General features: G+C 35.5%; 1 protein-coding gene across 13 annotated transcripts in view; it reads right to left on the bottom strand.

The window, feature by feature from the left end:
- Nucleotides 1-13,436: 13,436 nt before the first annotated feature.
- The window catches only part of LOC106867980 (uncharacterized), a 635,945-nt gene continuing 623,231 nt past the window's right edge, over nucleotides 13,437-26,150 (bottom strand). For 7 of the 13 annotated variants that reach the window (XR_016243734.1, XR_016243736.1, XM_089360442.1 and 4 more), the window contains 2 exons: nucleotides 22,986-23,091; nucleotides 13,437-19,513 (listed from right to left, as the gene is read on the bottom strand). The gene's annotated coding sequence lies outside the window, so the exon portion shown is untranslated. Of the gene's footprint in view, nucleotides 19,514-22,829; nucleotides 23,092-26,150 lie in introns of those variants that run through there. The other 6 variants (XR_016243735.1, XM_089360445.1, XM_089360443.1 and 3 more) reach the window with 2 other exon arrangements.

The following is a 26,150-nucleotide window of genomic DNA, read 5'->3' as shown; positions in this document are numbered from 1 at the left end:
GTCTATCTATCTATCTATCTATCTATCTATCTATCTATCTATCTATCTATCTATATATATATACATATATATATATACACATGCGCACACACACACATATATATATATATATACATACACAACAGTTCTAGCAATATGCTGCGTGTTGTACACATAGACATACACAGGGAGACCATTTGTTGGTAAACACTAAAGAACACTTTACCCAAAAAATTGTCTGAGAGATTCAAAAATACAAATTTATTGAATGATTTCTTTCGCTGCTGGCATAGGACTTTCCTAATGAATATATTACATTAACATACACATACACTCATACAAACTTACATACATACATATGTATCTATGTACACACACACACACACAAACATATAAAAGCCTAGAACAGTTTTAATTTGCAGCTGCAGTGGGTCATTAGTTTCGGGAGGTCAGAGTAACCCTGGAAATTTTCAATATGTTACAACAGCAGGTCACAAGTTTACGTTAGGTCTTAGCACGTAATCTTATTAAATGTTTATATATTGCAGCCTCAATTTCTTATCTGTTAACAACTTGAAAAATAATTATCTGAGGCTGAAGATTTAAGATTTTAGCTTCGTTAAGAAATTCCTGCTGCACCTACATGGTTTTCAGCTGGACCCCACTGATTGGCACCTTGGCTTCTTTCAGTGTTGCCTTGGATTGATCTGAGCCTCGTCAATAATATTTGGTTCATGGAAAATATGTAGGAAGGACCAGTTCTTTTGCCGTGTGGTCATCTTCATTCATTGTAAAGTTTAACATCACCAATTGGTCCTTTTGTGTTTTTATAGTTGAGTCCATTACAGTACAATCATTTAGGCTGACCTTTAGCTTGACCTGTCTGAGGTTGACCTTTGCTCTTCTTCCTACAAACCTCGGAGAACTTGGAAAATGTCACTGGTGCTGTCTTTCCTTCTTTCAGTTGTGTAAAAATTTTATATTTTTATAAACGAGAAATGCTTGTCATGTTTTTAGAGTGAAAAATGCACCATCACAATGAAAGGGAACTTGTTGAGTGGGTTAGCAGTGGTAAAGGCCTCCAGTCTGAATCCCCTACAGACACACCTGTTGCTTCTTTGAAAGGCAGGCTTGCTTTATTTGTTTTCTTATGGAAAAGTTCTAAGAAGAATGAAGCGTTTACCATTTCTGACACTTGAACTTCATCTGAGAGTGAAGAAGAAAGATAATGGCAAAATGGTGTCCCCACTTTGGTTGCAAGCAAGCAAATCATACAGTGATTGCTGCAAAGGAATGAGGGAAGTGGTAAGAGGAGATCAGGGGTTTATGGTACAGACAACCACTTGTTTCTGTAGATTCAGTATTTTTCACTGCTTTGGTTTCCCTAGTTATCAAGAAGAGCCATTAAATCATCTCAGAATGTTATGTGTATGGGATAAACCAAACAGATTTGTCTCTTGACTACTTAAATCTGTGAATCCAGAATTGATCTTTGGTCCTTTAAATTCCTTTTTCTTTACTCTGTGGCTTATGAAACATGATGACGGAAGAATAGGAAGGACATATTACATTACAGTTTTTAGTTTTGTGTCACCATGTCCTGACTTGATGAATGTCTCAGCATAGGTTGAAAACTCTAAGCAAAGTGATCAGGGTTGGCCTGAGGCTAAGCAATAGCAACAATCTACAGTTCTATATTTAAGAGATGAGGCATATGGCGAAATGGTTAAGAGCGTGGGCTACTAACCCCAAAATTCCAAGTTCAATTCCAGGCAGTGACCTGAATAATAATAGTAATAATAATATTGAAAAATACCTTAGAAATGAGAACCCAGGTTCCAAATTTCCCCAAGACACCTGATGAAGGCTGGAGGGTATATCAGCCGAAACATTGTGTTAACAACAAACAAGATGAGGACAAATATCCGTCAAATGTAAATAATGTAAATAAAGCAAAAATCTAGTTTTAAGTTGCATTGCAGTTATTGTACAGAGTGAAATATCAGAATTGTATTTGTCGAGCGTACGACTTGAACTTACAGCATGCATTGAAACCAGAGTGAATATATATCTATATAAATATATATTACAGAGTGTCCCAAAAGTCACTGATGGGTTTCAATTTTTAATAACTTCCTCGACTTTACAAATAAATGCATGAAATTTTGGTACAATATAAAGGACATAATGGAAATTAATATCCACAAGAAAAAATCCAGGCTGGTCAAGGGAAGACCAGTTGACATTGCCATAGCAGGAGATTATTCTCTCCCCAAAGCCCTGCCATAGCAACTGCATTGTTTCTCTTGCAGTATAAGCAGATGCCCCATCTTGCTGGAACCTTGAGCGAGGTCTACTTTGAATGGCCTTCACATTCCCCAGACTTGACGAGCCTGGATTTTTTCTTGTGGGGGTTCCTGAAAGGGAGGATTTACATCAACAAACAGGAAACCCTGGTACAACAGAAGGAGAACATCATTAGAGAAATCAGAGAAGTAGAGTCTGAAACTGTTGAGGGTTTTATGGTGCAAGTTTTGGAAAGAGCACGGGCATGTGAAGCTGAAAATGGCTGCCCTCTGAGTGGTTGGCGTTAGGAAGGGCATCCAGCTGTAGAAACTCTGCCAAATTAGATTGGAGCCTGGTGTAGCCATCCGGTTGCACCAGTCCTCAGTCAAATCGTCCAACCCATGCTAGCATGGAAAGCGGACGTTAAACGATGATGATGATGATGATGATGATGTAGTGGTGTTGCAAAATTTGACTTGTGCATATTAATTTCTATTATGTCCTTTATATTGTATCAAAATTTCATGCATTTATTTGTAAAGTTAAGGAAATTATTAAAAATTGAAACCCATCAGTGACTGTTGGGACACCCTGTAATATATTTATATATATATATATATATATATATATATATATATATATTTATAAAAAAGAAGTTTGAAAACGCCAATATATAAAAAATGAATTTTAATTTAACATGTTTCAGTTCTTGTAAAAACGAACCTTATCAAAAATACATATTCAATAAAATGAAATTAAATGAAGAGTTCATAATTGTTCCTTAAGGAACAAGAACCGAAACATGTTAAGGAACAAGAACCGAAACATGTTAAATTAAAATTCATTTTTTATATATTGGTGTTTTCAAACTTCTTTTTTATAAATATATACCCACTCGTATGCCACCTACACTTGTTTATCAATATATATATATATATATATATATATATATATATATATATATATATATATATATATATATATATATATATATATATATATATATATATATATATATATTTGTTTTTGGATTTGGTTTGCAAGAATCTTTATGTGAGTTCGTGTGTTGAAGCATATTCTGCTGTATCTGGGGAGAGCCATTCTCTTTTAGTGCCTTATAATTTAACACACTCACTGGTAAAATTTCCACTCATTTACTTATTTATTTTTCGTTGTGTCCTGCAATCTTTTCAATAGTTGTTGACTCAGTCCATTATTCAAGCTACATTCTTTTTGTTTGTTTGTGTGTGTGTGTGTACCGTGGGCTTCTTTCAGTTTCTTTCTTTTTATTCAGAATATGTTACAAAAGGGTTAAAATAAGAAAACTAATCAAGAGCAAACCCCACAAAAACAGAAACCCAAGGCTGTGTACTGCTTTATATTTCAGAATATTTCGCCTAACCATATTAGCATATCTACCTCTGGCCTAATTAATCTATACAACTATTATCAAATAGCAACAACAATGCCTTAATCTTCCATTTTCTCACTCCAGCACACATATATCTGCTGTCAGAGCTCTACAGGTTCATTTCCATTGCCGTAACTTCTCAGTACATCTGACATTCTGCTGCAAAGTTTGATATTTGTATTGTATGTACCGAGTACCTTAGATGAAGTGATTTCCTTCTTTCTCCAATTCTTTTCACATTCTCAACAACAAAGAACAGAGCTGATCTCTAATGAAGCTCTTTTCTTTGAATACAAAACACAATGAACTCATTGAATCTTATGTTGAACTTTAGAAAAACTCTGTCGGTTTTTCTAGTGACCTGCTTGTTAAACATTGAATTCCAATTGTGGCTGGCCATCCAGTTCTTCTTCAATGCCTTGGCTTTTCAAGTTTACTTCTGTTTTAATTTGTGCAGCGTGTGTGTGTGTGTATGTGTGTGTTTGAATCTCTTTCTCTTTCTCTCTCTCTCTCTCTCTCTCTCTCTCTCTCTCTCTCTCTCTCTAATCTTTTATGTGTTTCAGCTATTACACTGCGACCATGCTGGGTTCAGTCGAACAAATTAACTCCAGTCATTATTTTAAAACCTGGTGCACATCTTGTCAGTCACTTTTTCCAAAGTGCTAAGTTACAGGGATGTAACCAAACCAACACTGGTTGTCAAGCACTAGAACGGAGGGACAAAACCAAACACAAAGATATACAGTTTCTGTGATCTATCAGATCCACGCATGAGCCATTGGTTGACCCAGGGCTTTAACAGTTTCAGGTTCAGTTTTATAAAATTTCTTCTGGCTTTAAGTTTTGCTCGACAGCTTATTCAGCATGATTTGTGTGTGTGTGTGTGGTGGGTGGGGGGACAGAACCAGTGTGACACTGTTTGTGACACAGTTAGTGACACAGGCACGATCAATCTAAGTCTTTTATACAGTTTTCATGTTCCCAATTTCCTTCCCAAAGTAAGGGAGAACTCGAAGCAAGAGCAAATGGCACTTGTCCAAGATGCTACTCGCTGGGATCAAACCCAGGACCTCATGGCTGCTAAGCAAACTTCTTAACCAGTCAGCCACACTGCACCTATGAACACAAACACATAACCTTAATTGTTGGTGCAATTAATGTATTGTCATATTTAAGGAGTTTCTATATTTTGAAACAGATATGTCAGGTTCACCAGTTTTTATTGGGTTGGTCACGGCAATAGAAGGGTAAGAGTCAGAAATAAAGGGCTGAGTTCTTACACATGAAGGGTCCACAAATAACTGACGTGCTTCTCCATAAAATTATTATTTCAAACAGTTATATTTTGTAAGTGTACAAATAAACGAATTATATTGAAAAACATATTTGGTGGTGTGTATGTGATAATGAAGACTTTACAATGCATAAAACGGAAATAATAGCCAGTGCCGCCTGACTGGTTTCTGTGCCGGTGGCACATGAAGAGCACTCACTACACTTTTGGAGTGGTTGGCATTAGGAAGGGCATCCAGCTGTAGAAACATTGTCAGATCAGATTGGAGCCTGGTGCAGCCTCCTGGCTTGCTAGTCCCCAGTCAAACCGTCCAACCCATACCAGCATGGAAAGCAGATGTTAAATGATGATGATGATGATGATGATAATTCTAATGTGATATACATACATAGTTATTACAAGCTGAATAAGGTATGAGGTAATTATATGTCTGTCTACCTGTATGTTTGTACATAGGAAAGTATTTAAGTAAGTATTTCATACATCTCAACACAAGATTACTCTTTTCCAGGCATGTTATACAAAGTATGCCATGCAAAAACAAGTGGAAAGAAGAGTGTGTGCATATTTTTGGGAACAAAATGACTAAGTTCTGTGTTGGATCTTAGGTGACCATTTTTAAGGGTTCAATACTCTAGCTTTTTATAACCCCAAGCAAAGCTTCTAGAAGCTTCAGAAATACAATTTGGTGGGATTTTACACAACTTTTCTTTAAAGCCTGCTGCCTTTACTAGTGACATGATAACCAATATTGATTGGTCGAAAAATATTTATGCAGATGTCCATGTCATTTATGGTAATAGAATTAAGTTCACAGAGCTGATCCTGGACTTTTATGAAAATATAATTAGGCTGTGGTTCTAAACTGGGGGCTTGAGCCAGGTAATTCGAATCTAAGCAGAGAACTGCTGCTACAAAACTTGCAAATGGTAGAAAGCAGTGAGACAGAACTGTTGTATCTCTCCCAAAAGTACCAAGACTTTGGCATGAAGGTGCATGTGTACTGACATCTGCAAGTTTGGTGCATGAACAGAGAGTGAGATCTCTATTGTAATGATACGGTTTGGGTGGTCAGATATCATATTTTGATATTTTGAGGTATTAGATTTTTAATTGTCCTTGTGTGGCAACAATAGGTGAGAGCTAATATTGGCAAAAATACTGGTGATAGATCAGTTTAGATTCAGTGAGTGTAATACAGTTGAAAGTTTGTTGTGAATTAACTGACATCAAATATCTAATTTTTGTGCAATATTCTAATTTTCTGAAACGCATTTCTCTCTATTTACACACACACACACACACACACACCTGAGTTTATTGCTCACTTCTTTTAGTGAAATAATGTAATTTTGTTTTTCTGTGTATTTATTTTCTTTTAGAAATACCAAATACAAAAATATTTTTTTTAAAATAGAGAAAATACAAAAAACAAAAAAGCAAATATACAATGACATAATCAATTTTGTGTTTATTCAATCTTCTAATTGTGAACACATTTCAATCTGTACAATCTCATCAGTGCAATTTGGTAAGTTAAACTTGAAAAGAAATTATAATTATGTAGTTATAAAGATCAGATGATTTGAGAATTATACCTTGATAATGTTCAGCTCAGCTCAGAAAGATGTCATTTACAGACATTGTGTAACTCTAGAAATCAGTCATTTAGAATGAAATCAAATAAAATTAGAAAGAATACAGGCATCATCATCATTGTTCTAATGTATGCATTTCCAAACTTTCATGGGTTGGACAGAGTTTATTGAGGTGAACTTTCTGTGGTTGGGTGTCTTTCCTGTTGCCAACCCTTACCTGTTTTCAAGGTAATATTTCCCCGTTACTTGACATGTTTTCACAGAAAACTGGAAATGAATGACATCGCTTGTATGACAGTGACACTCATTTACGACTATCAAACATTAGCTATACAAGAACCCACACACTTTATGAAGGGCTTCTTTCAGTTTCTGCTTACAAAATTCTCTGAGAAGTTTTATGCTTAGCTTGAAGTGAGAGGGGAAGACATTTACCTGGGTGCCACTTTGTGGGAATGAACCCAAGACCATGTGGTTGGGAAATAAACATCATAACCACACAGCCACATACATACATAAGCGCGCACACACACACACACTTGGGTGTATGCATCAACAACTCAGCCAACACAACCACATATTTACAAACACCAAGAACTCTCTTAACTCAGGTGTTGTTTGTGATCAGCTTGAACTCTCTTGAAAAGAATTTAAATAAAACTCAAAGAAAAATACACACACACACACACATACATATATACGTATACACACACACACATACACACACACACACATATATATATATATATATATATATACATACATATATATATATATATATATATATATATATATACATATATACACACATATATATACATATATATACATATATACACACATATATATACATATATGCTGGTGGCATGTAAAAGCAGCCACTACACTCTCAGAGTGGTTGGCGTTAAGAAGGCCATCCAGCTGTAAAAACTCTGCCAGATCAGATTGGAGCCTGGTGCAGCCATCTGGTTCACCAGTCGTCAGTCAAATCGTCCAACCCATGCCAGCATGGAAAGCAGACATTAAACGATGATGATGATATATATATACACACATATACATATATATATACACATATATATATATATATATATATGCACTCACACATATATATACATATATATATACACACACATATGTATACATACATATATACACACACATATATATATATACATATATATATATACACACACACACACACACATATCATCATCATCATCATCATCGTTTAATGTCTGCTTTCCATGCTAGCATGGGTTGGACGATTTGACTGAGGACTGGTGCAACCGGATGGCTACACCAGGCTCCAATCTAATTTGGCAGAGTTTCTACAGCTGGATGCCCTTCCTAACGCCAACCACTCAGAGAGTGTAGTGGGTGCTTTTACGTGTCACCCGCACGAAAACGGCCACGCTCGAAATGGTGTCTTTTATGTGCCACCCGCACAAGAGCCAGTCCAGGGGCACTGGCAACGATCTCGCTCGAAAACCCTACAAGGCCAGTCAGGCGGTACTGGCAACGGTCACGCTCAGGATGGTACATCTTATGTGCCACCCGCACAAGAGCCAGTCCAGGGGCACTGGCAACGATCTCACTTGGCTTGCCGGGTCTTCTCACACACAGTACATTTCCAAAGGTCTCGGTCAGTAGTTATCGCCTCGGTGAGGCCCAATGTTCGAAGGTCTTGCCTCACCACCTCAGCCCAGGTCTTCCTGGGCCTACCTCTTCCACGGGTTCCCTCAACTGTTAGGGAGTGGCATTTTTTCACGCAGCTATATATATATATATATATATATATATACACGCACATATACATATATATATATATATATATATATATATATATAGATAGATAGATATATACACACGCACACACACGCACTCATATAAATATACAGCAGTTGCAGTATGGCCGAATGGTCAAGAACTCTGCTTTGTAACCCTGATTCGCCAGCATGGTATGTTGTGCAAATATATTTTTTCATAGCCTGGGTCGATCCATGCCTAATGAATGAAATTGGATGGATGGAAGCTGTGTGGAAGTCTGTCAGTTGGATTGTATCTGTAATTCACACTGATTCTGTCTGAGAATTCCATTAATGACACTTGTTCCTGAGGAATACACAGCCATGTCCTCATTAATTTGGTTAACAGGCAACCCAGTTGATTGGACAGCTTCATCTTCATTGTCGAAACTGGTGGAGAGTCCATCCAGCTATGTGTGTGTATAAGTGTGCATGAGAGTATGTGTGTGTGTGTATATGAGTGTGTGTGGGAGTATGTGTGTATGAGTGTGTGTGAATATATGTATGTATTTAATACCCACACACACATACAAACTTACACCTATTTTGGCTCTTCTTCTTGTTTCTGCCCAAAGGTATGGCAATTTGTCAGACTCCTATTATTAAGTTGAAAGTCTTTTTGCCTTTTTTTCTGAGGATTCCGCTACTCTTGAGAAATAGGTTCCATTCTTGTATCTAAGCTAATTGTTTGTGCTTTAAATAAACCTGAGATCAAAGTCAAAATCATTTCGTTCAATACATCTTGATTCATTATTCACTTTTTTTTTCTTTTTAGTGAAACCAATTTTTTCTCAAGACTTATTTTCTTTCCAAAATTTTAGTAAAAAAAAAAAGACCATAATACAAAAACAGCCACAACAAATAATGAATGGTTTATGGTTGGTGAAACCCCTGTTATATTAACCCTTTCGATAGAAACTCACCTTCAACTGACCCTGTTTCTTTGATTAGTCTTTGAGAACTGCTAACTCATTTGCAGTGTTTGTTCATGTATCCGTTATTAAACGGTTATTTGCAGTAACAGATTTTGGAACCTCATTCAGAGCTCAAGGCTCTGATTCAGTATTTTGTCCTTTATCAATAATTATGTCATTGTTCGTTTGATCTCCATCAGCTAATAGACCCCCTTCATTATCAGGAATCCTATCTGTATCACCCTTTGCTTGAGATATAAATCCATTTTGTTGAAGTTCTTCATTTCATTTGCTTCTTTATTCTTAACTCTTATTGTTAGCCGCCCACAACACCAACACCAACACATATTAGGAACAGTTCTTAATCTTGAGATAAGCATGATCCATCTGCACATGTATATTTGGCCATGTATGCATTGTATGTGGTAATTCAGATTTTATTCATGAACATGTCAAATATTTCACATCTATTGATCTAAGTCTTCACAGCAAACTGATCACCAACAGGGTTTTAATTTCAACGGATTCCTTGTTGCCGTTGATCCACATTCTACACCATTATGTAGCATTCTCAAAAGCATTCTCAAACAAGTTGGTAGAACAATAAATTCACCATTGTACAAAATACAATCTTCAACTGTCAACTTAATTTTTAATATCTTTAGTATTTTTTCAAAAACAAAATGATTACTTCAATTATAATTATAATTTTTTTCAATATAACAAATAAAATATTATCGTTTTACAATAACATTTTATCTATTCAGTTTGTGAAAAGAGAAAATATTATTATCTATACAATTCTTGCAAGGTGAATGAAAGAATAATCTTCATCGAGATTGCATTCATTCTTCCTAACATTCTAAATAAATTCCAAGAGTGTTTAAGGCATCAACAAATGGTACTTGAGATCCCATTACATTGAATAATTCTGAATCAAATGCTGTCCTTTGTAAAACCGACCATAAACTGTGTGCTGACGTTCCTTTCAGTAAAACCACAATTTTAACCTGAGATAGATTCCAGTGTCCAATGACCTGAGACCATTTTCAGTTCGCTGTTAAGCAGACAGCACCATGTTCTTTGAGTGCATCATACAATCAGCACAGCTTCCCTTTCAGTCTTAACAAATGGTTTTCTTGTGGAAGTATTTATGATTGAACTTGACATGGCTTAAATTAACTTCTGTTGCTGTATTATTTATTTGCTCAGTGGCTTTAATACTAACATCAGTTTTTAAAAAAATAATTTTTATTTACTCAAACACCTTTTGTTGTTCAAAGCTTCTTGAAAATGTGACATCATGTTTATGAAGTGATACAGGCAGAAATAAGTCTGAGAAAACATTCTAATCGCTTCTTCTTCTTTGGTGCTGTTATATCCATATTTCTCATAACTAAATGATGATCAAGGAATACACCTTCCTTTGTCAGCCTCTATCCCTCATAAGATAATTCACCATTCCTAATTCTATCATGCTCCTGTTTGTCAAACAATGTTGATTTTCAACAGTTTTAGCATCAATGCATACGCTATATCGATAAGCAATGATATCATCATTTTCTCTCCGGAATTTAGTATCAGTCTGTCTTAATTCTGTACGGTAGACATGACAATCTTAAAAGAGCCATTTGTGTATTTATCATGGTAACTTCTCCTGCTTTAGAATGCATTTTATCTGATGATAAGATCACTTTTAATAGAATTTATCACAAACAATTTATGCGATAAACAGAATGAAATATCGATAAAGTATCTGGAGTTGGATAAGAATCTGCAAATATTTCTTCATTTTTATACCTCTTTCATTGTCTGCACATGTCCTGAGATCTCTATCCCTACTTTTTCACAATCACTAAAAGAATGGCCCTTATACTCCTTCAGAAAAAGGAACTCTTCTCAAGACCCTTTATTAATGTTCCCTCAGTTTCACCTTGATTAATGATTGAAAGGGTTCTGGCAAAAGCTTGGCCTCCACATAATAAGGTCTAATATTTCCTATGGGAACAATGTTACCCTTAAAATGTTTTTAATCTCCTAAACTGTGTTGGGGTTTCAATTGTTAAATTCTCAACATTCATCACCTTCAAATCAAGGAGACCCTATCTTTTTTTTTCTTAATTTAGCAGCAACAACAACATTCACAACCTCTCTCATCACTCTCTGTTGATGCATCAAACTTTATGAGTGATGATACATGGAATTGTTTTAGTTTGGTATCACACTTTCTTCATTTTGGTTTCTTCAAAGTCAACCAGATATTCTAACACACACACTCTTTTTCTCTCTCTCTCTACCTACCCACCTACCAACCTACATATATACACACACACATATATACACACACACAAAAAAAAATACACATCAATAACAATACACACACACACACACACACATATACATACATACATGCATACATATACACAAAAATACACATCAGTAGCAATACACACACACACACACACACATATATACATGTATACATACACATGAAAATACACATCAATAGCAATACACACACACACATACACACACACACACACTTACATATACATACATATATACATACACACATAAAAATACACACACACATAAACACACATACATACATATATACATGCACACACACATAAATACACACATGCATACACACATACATTTTGATGAAATAGAGAAATAGAAATAGCAAACTACAAAAGATATTAGATTTATAATATTTCAAGCAGCCATGTGTTTGAACACCACTGGAGGCATTCTATTGACCCTTCAGGCTCAGCTAACATAATTAGCGACATAATTAGCTCTCTCTACTAGTGTAAGGCTTCTTATCTAATTAAAGAATCAAGTCTGTGTATGGATGGTGAGGTAGGTGATGATGTATTGAACCATCATTTCGAGAGCTATGGACTTCCATCAAATGCAGGGATACGTTCTTATCTTGTATCTCTGAGCATCGTACTTATTTCTGCATTGTTTAGGTGACCTTAGCCGTAAGAAATAAGTCCGAGATCTTCCAAGACATTCACTTCATAACAACACTTCAAGCGACTTAGTTATGAAAAACAAGTCTGATATCTTCAAAAAGTTCACTTTACAAGTCCTTAGTTTTGAGGTTCTGGCTATGAGAAATCAGTCCCCGAAATTCACCTGCCATGGTGACACTGTGTGGCCCCTTAAACAAATATCATCTGCCATAGTCTTGCAATGACCACAGCCTACTTGTTGGGTAATGAAAGCGACCCTGGGTATGGTTGTTGATATAATTGGCAAATAAATCTGCAGTGTAGTGAGTGTTGGTGAAAAGGGTGGAGATCTTGATCTTAAATTATATAAAAAAAAAGCTTTTAAGATGATTGACTCATTAGTTTAACGAAATAGGATAGTAATACAGCAACAGCTTGGTTCTTATTTTCCAGATGAAATAATTTAATTTTTTTCATTTCTTAATCCTGATTGAGATAATATTTTGACATTGTGACCTATCAGTCCATGAACATGGTGTTGTGCCTGAGTTAAGTTATTCTTTTATATGTTTCTCAATGTTTCTGTAACTGTCTGACTTACAGTTCTATATTTAAGAGATTAGGAATTATGTACATTATTTACAATTGACAGATATTTGTCCTCATCTTGTTTGTTTTTAACACACCGTTTCAGCTGATATACCCTCTAGCCTTCATCAGGTGTCTTGGGGAAATATCAAATCTAGGTTCTCACTCTTAAGGTATTTTTCGATGTTATTATTATTATTATTCAGGTAACTACCTGGAATCGAACTCAGAATCTTGGGGTTAGTAGCCCGCACTCTTAACCACTACACCCACGGGAATATGGCATAGTGGTTAAGAGTGAGGGCTACTAATCCCAAAATTCTGAGTTTGATTCCAGGCAGTGACCTGAATAATAATAATAATAATAATAATAATAATAATAATAATAATAATAACATTGAAAACTATCTTAGGAATGAGAACCCAGGTTTGAAATTTCCCCATGACACCTGATGAAGGCTGGAGGGTGTATCAGCCAAAACGTTGTATTAACAACAAACAAGATGAGGACAAATATCCGTCAAATGTAAATAATATATTTCTGACTTGTAATAGTTTGCTGGAAACTGAAGAATCACAATAAGAGACACAAATCCTTTTTTTGAATAAACTGAATTTTTATTTCAAGGAGTAAATTTTACAGGAAAAAAAATTAGCAAATAGACAGAAATACCTTTCCATTGCAATTATTTATCTTCAAAAGTTTTGGAATTCACTTGATAGCTTATTAGTTGCCATGCCATTTTGAAAAACTGATTTCAAATGGTGCTAGAGGGATGGCAATATCTAAGCGCCAGAAGAGACCAGGTCCCCAATTAATGGCTGTGTCATGATAAATTTCATCTTGGTTGACAGAATCTCCTGCTTCTTTTGGAGGAGAATTAGGGCAAAGGCAACTGAAATATCTGCAAATATAAGAAGATCAAGATTTGAGATTCCCAACACTAATAGGAAGATACACATACAAGTAGGTTCAAATACACACACACACACATTTTTACTAGGAAATTGTTGAGAGTGACTTTGAAGTTTCAGTTCAGTTACCCTCATTTGACAGTCTGAAAAGCCTTTTCCTTGTAAAAGTAAATGCATTATTGTGCTTAAATAATCCTTTAGTTAATGGTTGTTTCTACATATAGGTGCAGGAGTGACTGTGTGGTAAGTAGCTTGCTTACCAACCACATGGTTTTGGGTTCAGTCCCACTACGTGGCATCTTGGGCAAGTGTCTTCTACTATAGCCTCGGGCCGACCAAAGCCTTGTGAGTGGATTTGGTAGACGGAAACTGAAAAGAACCTGTCGTATATATATATATATATATATATATATATATATATATATATTTGTGTGTCTGTGTTTGTCCCCCCCAACATCGCTTGACAACCGATGCTGGTGTGTTTATGTCCCTGTAACTTAGCGGTTCAACAAAAGGGACCGATACTAGGCTTATAAAGAATAAGTCCTGGGGTCAATTTGCTCGACTAAAGGCGGTGCTCCAGCATGGCCGCAGTCAAATGACTGAAACAAGTAAAAGAGTATAAACTGTAGAGAAAATGAAAATTTAAAAAGATACAGACCCCCACCAACCCACACTTACAGACTGAGTTTCACCCGTCAACTTGATTGCCCCCCCCCCACCACCACCACCTAAAAAAGAAAAAAATAACAAACATAAACAGCGATAGCAATTTATATTTCAGTCAATATATGTGTCTGTGGCCCCCCCCCCCCACACACACATGTAAGTGTTATGCATGAAACTCTCAGTCCTTGAGTCAGTTTGTAACATCTGCTGATTTAAAATTATAAAATATTTATAATCAAGCGTTGAAAACTAACATAATAAGTTCTACTTATCTCCTGCTTGTTCTTCCAAAATAATGTATATGTGTGTGTGTATATATATATATATATATATATATATATATATAATCCGAAGTGTACAGTATTATATGATATATGTAGTGAGAGAGAGAAAGGCAGAAAGTGATAAACATGCTCTGTAAAGTTGCAGTCCATCAAACAAGTAAAGACGTAATTTCTTAAGGGCGTGGACCCAAAAGTGATTTCATGTCCCAAATAATGTTGGTAAAAGCAGAGTTGTCTCCCTTGTAATCAACAACGCTTTCAGCTGTATTTGGCACAGAAATATTTTACAAAGCTATTTGTTTAAAACCTGCACACACACACAAATAATAATAATTGCTATTATTTTAAACCTTTTAATAAACCATTCCATTGCAGTATATATATCAATAAATCTTTCTCTAAGCCCCACGTCATTTTCCACAATTATTCTTTGTTGTGCTGGACCCAGTGACACAGACAATGCTAAGCAGTAATCTTGGAGTTTATTCAAATCTAATATTTTTCTTGAGAAAGGGATTTACGATATTTTTCTTTGTTTTATTCACAATTTCACTCTAACGATCTGTGTTGTTCCCACAACTCCATTCTAGATAAGGGAATGAGGAAATCTATTTGTGGTCACTTCATCTGTTAGAAATAGCAGCCAAATGTTTCACAAATAACATTCTACAATTTAGGAAAAAAGCACAGTGGGTTATAGCAGTCCTTATTCACTACAAAGTGAAGGAAAAGATGGGATGGTCATAGCTGGAATGCTTTTGTTTAGTATCCAAGTTAGCCCTGAATCAGAGCCAAGTTGGGTATTGAACGAAAAGCTACACCTAATCTCTCTCTATCTATATATGTGTGTGTGTATGTATAAATATATATATATATATATATATATATATATATATATATAAATTAATTGGTCTGTCTGTCTAACTCTCTATCAAGTCATCAATCTATCTATCTGTCTGTATGTCAATCTATCTATCTGTCTATCTATCTATCTATCTATCTATCTATCTATCTATCTATCTATCTATCTATCTATCTATCTATCTATCTATCTATCTATCAATTGATCAGTCTGCTTATTTGGCTGTCTGTCTGTCTTTCTCTCTCTCTATATATATATATGTATATATATAAATACTAGCAGAAATACCCGGCTTTGCCCGGGTTAAAGAGAATAATGAAATCTAAAAACGCCGTCTAGACTACGCAACCCTCAACTGTTAGTAGCTACGATACCATATTTCTACATTAATAACTCTCCAATCCATGCCAGCATGGAACATAGACATTAAGTGGAATGCCAGTCTCTCATTTAGGAGGGCCTTGAAATCAATGTTACCAACTGGGGACTATGTGTGTCGCAGTGATAATAAAAAGACCCAAAGGATGTCTACAACGAAATAATTTTACTCAGCACTTTGCAAGTGAATCAGTAGAGGCAAAGATGCGTCTCATTTACTTGACAATTTATGCACCACATTGCAGAAATCACAATGTAAGTATATCTGAAAGGGTAGTCTTACACTGTTGTACCGTTGAATTACAAATAATGCTCATCTGTTATGTTCGGGTTAAAATTTCATCAACATCAAAAATATATGAATTTTCATGGGAGTTATGGCCGTTATACATAGAATATAATTTCCAAATTTCATAAAGATCCGTTCAGTACTTTTGACGTAGTTTTGGGTAAGAAAACAAATGACTAATGTGTGTGTTTGTGTGCATGTGTTTGTGTGTGATGGGTGTATATATGTATAGATATCTGTATGCATGTATATATATGTATATATGTGTACATATTACATGTACATCTATATATATATACATCTACACATGTGTATACATATACATGTATGCATATAGATCTATATCTATATATATATATCTATGCATATACGTGTACATATACATGTATATGTATACATATACATCTCTTTCTCTCTCTTTCTCTCTCTCTGAAAGTATCTGTCATTACAGTATCGAAATGTGATTGTTTCAGTTAGTGGAATAACGTGTACATATACATCTATATGTATACATATACATCTCTCTCTCTCTCTCTCTCTCTCTCTCTCTCTCTCTCTCTCTCTCTCTCTCTCTCCCTCTCTCTCTCTCTCTCTCTCTCTCTCTCTCTCTTTCTCTCTCTCTCTGAAAGTATCTGTCATTACAGTATCGAAATGTGATTGTTTCAGTTAGTAGAATAGTTTCATTTTTAAAGTGAAAGTATTTGACATGAGTGTTTTTGTTTCACTTTTGACACGTAATACTTAAATAGTGGAGGAGATATTATGTTGCTGTGGGCTCGAACTCTGCAAGAAGTTAAAATTTTTTTGACTAAAACACAACTGGAACCCTAAGTAAGGCATCTGTAAAATTTGAATGAAATTGGTTGCGTAGTTCTCGAGTTTTAGGGATTCACACAGACAGACAGACAGACAGACAGACAGACAGACACACATTCTCATTTTTATATATATAGATTCCTTAATAAATGCTAGGCATCACTACAAGATTAATTCTTCAATTAGAGAATGGAAAGACTGGCAGTCCCTATCAATCGTGCAATATTTCATCCATACCAATGCGATCCCCGTGCTAGGGTGATCATTATACTGCTTGTCTAAACAGCCAGTCTATCTTTTTTTGTCTTAACATTTCTCTGATCTTATTATTCACAGAAAGAGCAGGTTGTTTAAAGAGCATTTGCTAGTAAAACTATATTTCTAGTTCATTACTATAGTTACTCACATGTAAGTAAATAATATTGCCATTCAATCTAGTATTATACACCTTACTATTTACATACCAGCACAATTGTCTCTCACTTAATCTATGTGGCCCAGTGGTTAGGGCAGCAGACTCGTGGTCATAGGATCATAGTTTCAATTTCCAGACTGGGCGTTGTGAGTGTTTATTGGGCACAAACACATAAAAGCTCCACGAGGCTCCAGCAAGGGGTGGTGGAGGCAAACCCTGCTGTACTCTTTCACCACAATTTTCTCACACTCTTTCTTCCTCTATTTCAAAGGGCCAGCTTTGTCACACTTTGTGTCATCCTGAAAACTACATTAAGGGTACACGTGTCTGTGGAGTGCTCAGCCACTTGCACGTTAATTTCACAAGCAGGCTGTTCCATTGATCGGATCAACTGGAACCCTCATCGTCATAACCGACGGAGTGCCACAACGATACTATTCTATTCAGTTCAAAATGATTTCCTTGCCTTAATCTCTTCTACATATGCTATGTATTAATCTATATTAATCTATACAATCTATATTGATCTGAAAGGGTTTGGTTTTACTCTAAGTGGTGTATGTACTGTACTATCAACAAATGTTTTTAACCTTAATCAATATGTAAACTCATCTAAATGCTGACATTTAGACATGTGGTAAACTATAAGATTCATCTACATGTGTACAGAATCAGTAAATTGGTTCACTACAATTTTTGCTTTCTTTTATAAACATTTATGGATTGGAATTTGATGATGCAGACCACTGCCAGTTTCCTTGGATTCCAAATGTTACTTTATGCAAGGCCTTAATTTGCTTCTACACTATAGAAGCCACTCAATTAAGAAGTACCAGTAATTAATACTCATAGCTTTAGAAATTAACAAAGTTTGGTTGTTGATTCAATGAAATATGTTCCTTCAACATAGCAAAAAACGAAAAGAGGGAGATAATCAACAGATGGTGCCGATGTTGGCAGGTTTGATACCATTTCAAAAGAAATCAGAATTCACCCGATTAGGTGCAAAAGCTAAGATTTCTAAGGAAATGGCAACTGAAATAACTGAGACATTTATACCTTAAGAGTGTTATCATTTCAAGAGAAGCAATGAAGCTCTGACTAGGAATGGAATGGTCTTCTGTAGACTCAGTTTGCCAGGAGCTAACTTCTCTCTGTGCTGGCAATTATTCATCAAATAACAATAATATCTACAAATAAATTATTCCAATATTACATGCTTAAATACTTTAGATGAGTTATTCATGATAATAATTTAAAATTTCTGGACTATTAACCTCCTCGTTAGTTTTTTATGCTTCGTCTATGTTTCCATTAGTTCAGTTTGCAATCATGTGTCTGTGTATCCTGCGTGTGTATATATATATAGGTAATTTATGAGTATGCACGCACACACATGTATGTATGTATGTGTGTGTATATATATATATATATATATATATATATATACACACACCCATACGTATGTAGACATACATAAATGTCTGGGAGGGGTGCATGTGTGTACATACATATATATGTGTGTGTTTGTTTGTGTGTGTGTGTTTTTGTGCGTGTGTATGTGTGTATGTGTGTGTTAACATTTCCCTGGGTTGAAAGTGAAAGGAGATTTAAATCATTTGCATGATGATGCTAATAGCGAAAAAGGAAAAAAAAAATGCAAATTAACATTTATATGTTAACTATAAAAGATATATATTATCATAATTATAATATTTAATGACTAAAATGGTGGTGTGTAGGTAGATATGATAATTCCCCATAAAACTAAGTTTCTGATTTCAAATTCCACCAGGGGTCTCCCCTTTATTTGAAGTTTCTATCTGTATATATTGGCCTTGGTTCTCAGCTAAATGATTCAGTAATTAACTGGTATTTCAATTATGATATTCAACTTTAATTACTTATGTATGTATCAAATAAAATCTCCGATATTTAAACATTATAACGACTATATTTACCTCCTCACTCGCTTAGAGGTGGCATGAGACAGTCAGGCATTATACTATTTAACTGTGTTCCTCGTGGTCATGAGTTCAAATCCCTGTGATGGTGATAAAAAAAATTGTATTGAGTAAATAAGAATAAAATAACTGGATAACTGAGGTGGTCAAAATTAATCCTAACTGACCATTCCCCCTAAAATATTTTTTGCTTTGTAATCAAGAAACCGATATTTAAACTTACCGCTACTTACCTGCTTTTGTGTTAGTCATAAATTGGTAGAAAGATGAAAAAATAAAAAGGAAAAGGTAAAAAAAAATATTCCCTTAGAAAAAAATAAATGACTTTGTTGACAATAGGGAGTGAAGGGGAAGGCAGTGGCGAGGGTGGGGGTAAGTTTGATAGACTTGTTGTATGTAGGAACACTTGTAAATCACTCACATAATTTAAGACTGAGGGAGTTGGAGGGAGTAACTTTGGGGGGGGGGGAGAAAAAACATAAATAAAAAGGGACGTACATTAAATATGAACCAGCACACACACACACACACACACACACACACACACACGATGTGAACTGACATGACATGACATGATCTGACATGACATAAGAGTGGTGCAGAATGAGAGTGGCAGCACATTAGAAATACTACTTGGTGACAGCTGTAATCATCAACACCCACACCCACCAACCCACCCTTCCTACCTACCACCACCACCACCCTCCCACGTTTACCAATCCTACTATTACTCACAAGGGCTACTGTTTATGATGTAGTTTATCCTGATGTTAACCTGATCCAGCAAGGCTTACGACCAAAAATGTCCCAACCATGGCCATCCCATCAGAGTTTCTACATGCATTATGTATAGGACATGTTTGTAAAACCAGTAAAGGTAATCTGATTCGGAAGAGATATGGTCAATACTTGTGTCAGGTGAAAAAATGGCATGATAGAGGCTCCTTCCATTGGTCAGTTGTGATGGGGTTATCTTCCAAGAGATGTAGGCTTTGCATTATACAGGTTGGACCCCAAAAGTAGGTTTACACTTACCACATTGGCATTTTGAATTTCTTTTAAAACATTTTATTACATTTAAATTTCTATCTTAGAAACTGAAAAGGGAGCTTGACAAAATTAACTAAATTAGCATAGATGTTTTTATAATTAAAATCTAAAAGCTGCAAATCTGTTTTTGTTCTCCTCAGTTGAGAAGAACCCAGACAAGAGTGAGGTTCAGACTGTCTTTGATACGACAATAAATATTCCTGTCTTCTTTACCAAGTATATTGATTTCTATATCAGGAAACAGTTGCCCGGTGTGAGAAATATCTTCTTAAATGCTTTACAACTCCTACACTACAAAATGCACACACACTAACATATATATCTATATATTGTCAGCTCACTCTGCATGTCACTGGCCACATGTAATCCTGTACAACCTGTTACATGGTCAGCAATTAAACTGGCCCTACCACCAGGCTGGCCTGATGAAGCAAGGTGCTAGAAACCCAGCAAGACCGGTCCAAAGGATTGATAAAGACCGGCATAAGGTCAATAACAATCTAGCAAAGGGATACAGAGCTACTGGAGATGGTGAACAAGTGCACTGCAAGAAGCAATGACCCTCTAGTTCATGTCAGACCAAGGATATTCTGTTATAAAACTTGAAGGTCATTTAATTTCTGGCCAACCCAAACAGTGATGGACCACCAAGAGGTAAAGTTGTTCTATTTGAAAACTGAAAGCAGTTCTGTGTCAGCTTCCATCAATATAATCAATCTGATGCAGATAACGGACCTTAGAAAAGCGGTCGATGCCAGTGTAGTGGGGAGATTTCATGTGCATCTGAGACATTGAAATCTTACCATTTCTATAATTTCTTCCATTACTGGAGCAGACATGTGCCTTACTATGTGCAGCATAGACAGGCACAGTCATAAATTTATGTGTGTGGGGGGCCCTTTCAATTAGATAATCGGACAAAACAGAAAGAGGACAGAGACTAGGAAACTACATCAGTCTGTATGTAGAAGGTAGAATAGAGGCATATATATATTGACTTCTATATCCAAGATGAGAGAATAAGAGTCAAACTGACTAATAGATAAGATATGAGACTGACAATCCATGTAGGCGAGGGCCACAAGCTGCAGGGAGTAAAACCAAACACTGACAAAGTAAGTGGTATCAGACTGACAATCTATGTAGATAGGGTTACCAAGTAGATAAGGGTGTTAAATTGAGAATCAAAGAAAATAGGGGTGTTAGAGTGACAACCCAAATAGATAAGGGTAGCAGGCTCACAATCCAAGTGGTGAGGGGTGTCAAACCGATAATCCAAGGCACATGGGAATAAAATTAGATAAGGGATGTCGGAGAGATAATCAAAAAAGAACAAGGGTGCCAGACTGACAATCCACATCAGTGCCATAGTTAAAGAAAGAGGGTGTCAGAAGAATAATCCATGTAAATAGGGGTGGGTTAAAATGACAATCCATGACAGAGATGTCATAGGGACAATCAAAGCAGACAAGAATGTTAGACTGCCATGTAAAGAGCATGTACAGTTCTATATTTAAGAGCTGAGGAATTATGTACATTATTTACATAATTTACATTTGACGGATATTCGTCCTCATCTTGTTTGTTGTTAACACAACGTTTCAGCTGATATACCCTCCAGCCTTCATCAGGTGTCTTGGGGAAATTTTGAACCTGGATTCTCATTCCTAAGGTATTTTTTTATATTATTATTATTATTATTATTATTATTCAGGTCACTGCCTGATATTGAACTTGGAATCTTGGGGTTAGTAGCCTGCTCTCTTAACCACTATGCCCACGGGCATATGATGTAATGGTTAAGAGCATGGGCTACTAACCCCAAGATTTCAAGTTCGATTCCAGACAATGACCTGAATAATAATAATAATAATAATAATAATAATAATATCAAAAAATACCTTAGGAATGAGAACCCAGGTTTGAAATTTCCCCAAGACACCTGATGAAGGCTGGAGGGTGTATCAGCTGAAACGTTGTGTTAACAACAAACAAGATGAGGACCAATATCCGTCAAATGTAAATAAAGAGCATATAGTTTTCTCTTGTTACTGAAGTACCATTCTATTATGTCCATGACCATATATGAAATATCTTAGACCATCAGGCAGAGATAGGTGTTTAACTGATGTTTTTATGAGACACAATGGTGAGTTCAACTATTCTTATGTGTGGAATGGGGGATAAGTATGACCAAGCAGACTTTCTCTACAGACATTGAATGAAGACAGACAAAAGAGTACCATAGGTTACAAGATAGCACATTATTTTCCTTCACTGGTCAGTTATCACCTCCACCTTTCTTATATCTCTTCCTCCACTCTCCATCTCTCAACTCAGTCCTTCTTTCTTTTTTTCTTTCTTTCTCATTCTTCCATTTTTTCTCCTTTGATCCCTTCACTCATTGTCTCTCTCTCTCTCTCTCTCTCTCTCTCTCTCTCTCTCTCTCTTCTAGCTTCTCCTCCTTTTATACCATTCAGGCTACAATTATTTCCCTCCAACCTGTCCTGCCCTTGTCCTGTTGCTCCTCTACTTCCTCTTCTTCTGCTCTTTTACTCTGTCATTTCCTCTTCACTGGTTTTCCAAACACATCAGTTGGCATTCATTCCTGCAATGAGAGAAACGAAACAAAATTTCATTAGCAAATTACTTATGAGTGCTTACGTGCTTTTAATGAGTGTGTCTGATTCTTAGATCTTAGAAAACAATAAACCAATGCCAAGACTTTGTCACTTAAAGTGCTTCGACCTAAAGATCAACATAGAACACACTGAAACTATATAACTCTCATATTATTACAAATTCAAGATGGTGCCCCAGCATGGTCACAGTCAAATGACTCAAACAAGTAAAAAATAAAAGACGAGTTATCCACTTGAGGTTTGTTTAATGTGTGTCTAATCAAGCAAAAACAGAAACTAATTATAACATTTATAATCAATTAGCAACTCTCGTTAACAGAATTCCCTTTTTTGCATCAGAATTTTATTTTAAATTAAGATGGATACAATACTTCAAACTTACAGAAGATCGTGACAAGAATTGTGCATAAAATTTCTAACGTGTCGACATTTCAAACTTTATTAATTTACGCAGCCAAATACAATCCAGGAGAAATGTTCCAATATTTATGGAATTCAATTGATTACAGTTATTATATTTGATCGATACAAAACAAATGGTCTTTGACTGAGGTACTCAAGTACTTTCACATAATGGTATGTGGGTGCATAAAGCAGATCATCACCATTATTTAAACATCCATTTTGCCATGGTTACGTGGACTGGAAGGAAGTTAGTTGAAGTACATTTTCTACAGCCAAATGCTCTTCCTGTCACCAACCCTCACCTGTCCCCATCCCCCATGGCCAGACATGTTTTCATGGAAGATTTTAAATGAAGGATACCACTTGCCATGACTGTGACATGCATTTACAACCATTATACAATGTTGAGGCAACAAGACTAAAACACACACATCCATATACATATATAAATAAATAAAGAGGCTTCTTCTCGTTTCCATGTGCCAAAATTCACTCACAAGCCTTTGGTGAGCCCAGAAGACATTTGCCCCAGGTGCCAAGCAACAGGACTGAACCTGGAACCATATGATTTGGAAGCAAAACTTCTTATTACACAGTCATTCGTGCATCTATGTATACATGTATTTATGCATGAGTGCATACTTTTGAATATACAGCCATGCGTAAATATTATGACATGTATATTTAAAAACATTCAGACATAAAGTCTTATCCAGATAATTGTCAAATGAATTATATTTTTGCTTTCATTTATTTGCTTGTAATTATTTAAAAAAAAATTGTGTCAATAATTTTAAAAGATGGTATTTCACACAAAACAAGACTGTAATAACGATGGCTTTTATGCTTCTCTCTATGCCATTTTTTCAATTATTTCTGCTTTTATGTAGTTTGTATGTTATTATAATGATTCTAATTTCATAAATATAACAGACTTAAATTCCATCATTATCATAATTCACACACTCTTAAGCTTAGTCTACTATATATATATATGTGTGTGTATATGCATATTTATACACACAACCTCTCTCTCTCTCTCTCCAACTTGCACATACAGACACGTGTTTGTGTGTGTGAGTCATTTTGAGAAATTTCATATTGGTTTTTCTTTGAAATTCTGACATATTTCTTGAATCTTCAAAGAAAAAAAAATTCTTTTCAAAAATCTAATAAACTATGTTACATCCAATGTTTAAATGGGTTCACAGCCATTATCAAGAATTTGATTTGAAGTAAAACCATCATAATAACAAAAAGGAAAAGGAAAAAGTGGGGCAGGAGATAGAAGCTGCTGAAAGCAATAAAAATCAATGTTGGTTCTAATAGCAATATGAATACTTAATCTATTGTGTCTGGAATATCTCAGCATGTATGCCAGATGGCATTATATATACATGGAGTCAGCGTACACCAAACAGCTGTCTGGCAAATGAGAATGCAATGTTTAAAATTAACAAGGACTGCTGCTGCAATCTTCTGGTTATTTTGGTGTTTGAATTTCCATAGGATTATCCTGTTGCCAATCAAGGTTTCTTGGCCTAATTTGGAATTACAAGTAGTGATTACGTGTGAGTAAGCTGTCATCATGCCCAGCACAGGAATGGAGAAAAAAGGAAAAGAAAGTCTGCTATGATTTGTTTAAGGATCACTGATGGAGGCCAAATTTATATTTTGGCAACTGTCTTATGGCAAGTGAATTTATAAATAATGTTACTTTTCTATGACTGCTTATCATTAAATGACAAAATTTTGTTTTAAGTTTTATTGATTTTAAAGATTTTCTCTGAGCTAATGCTTCAGTGTATCTGCAGACTTAACCAGGCAAACATTAGGAAGAACTGCTCAAGCAGTTCACTTTCGGTTGTTTTTAAGGTAATTTTTCCTGAGGCTGTATTTTGCAATTAGGATGTCCTTCCTCTCACTAACCCTTAACTGCTTTTCAAGTAAGCTATTTCTTTTTCTTATTCTACATGTCTTCTAAAGTTCAGAGCCAAAAGATGGTTTGTTACCAGGAAATATAAACATAACATCATTGTTTCTGCTCAGATGGGTTTCATGAAAAGACACAGAATGCAAACATTAAAACACACACACATATACGCATTGATATACAGTTTCCATCTACCAGTTTCATTCACAAAACATTGTTTGGTCTAAGGCTACTGTAGAAAACATTTGCCCAATGTACCACACTGAGATAGAACTCAAAAGCCACAGGGTTATGATGAAGTGAATTTCATACCCATTCTTGTGACATTATCTTCATCTCATCCTTTTAATGTCCACTTCCATGGCTCAAAATTTGTTGAAGTAGATTTTCTACAGCCTGGTTCATGTTTCAGCTCTGACTATCCATACTTTATTTCAAAAAAGGTAATTACTATTCTATATTTCAGAGATGAGGAATTCTGTACATTATTTACCTTGGATGGACAAGTGTCCTCACCTTGTTTATTGTTATCACAACGTTTCAGCTTATGTACACTCCAGGCTTCATCAGATGTCCTGGTGGAATTTCGAACCCAACCCTTTATTTGACTAATGGGGTCCTCTCTTCTCATTCTTAAGCTATTCTTTCTTGCTGATGTTATTTTTTCTGTTGATATTATTTCCCAAG

This window comes from Octopus bimaculoides, chromosome 11 (assembly GCF_046866305.1).
Source record: "Octopus bimaculoides isolate indiv1 chromosome 11, ASM4686630v1, whole genome shotgun sequence".
In the NCBI taxonomy this organism is placed as follows: domain Eukaryota; kingdom Metazoa; phylum Mollusca; class Cephalopoda; order Octopoda; family Octopodidae; genus Octopus; species Octopus bimaculoides.
The sequence above is the reverse complement of the archived record's forward strand: the minus strand, read 5'-3'. Positions and strand labels throughout refer to the sequence as shown.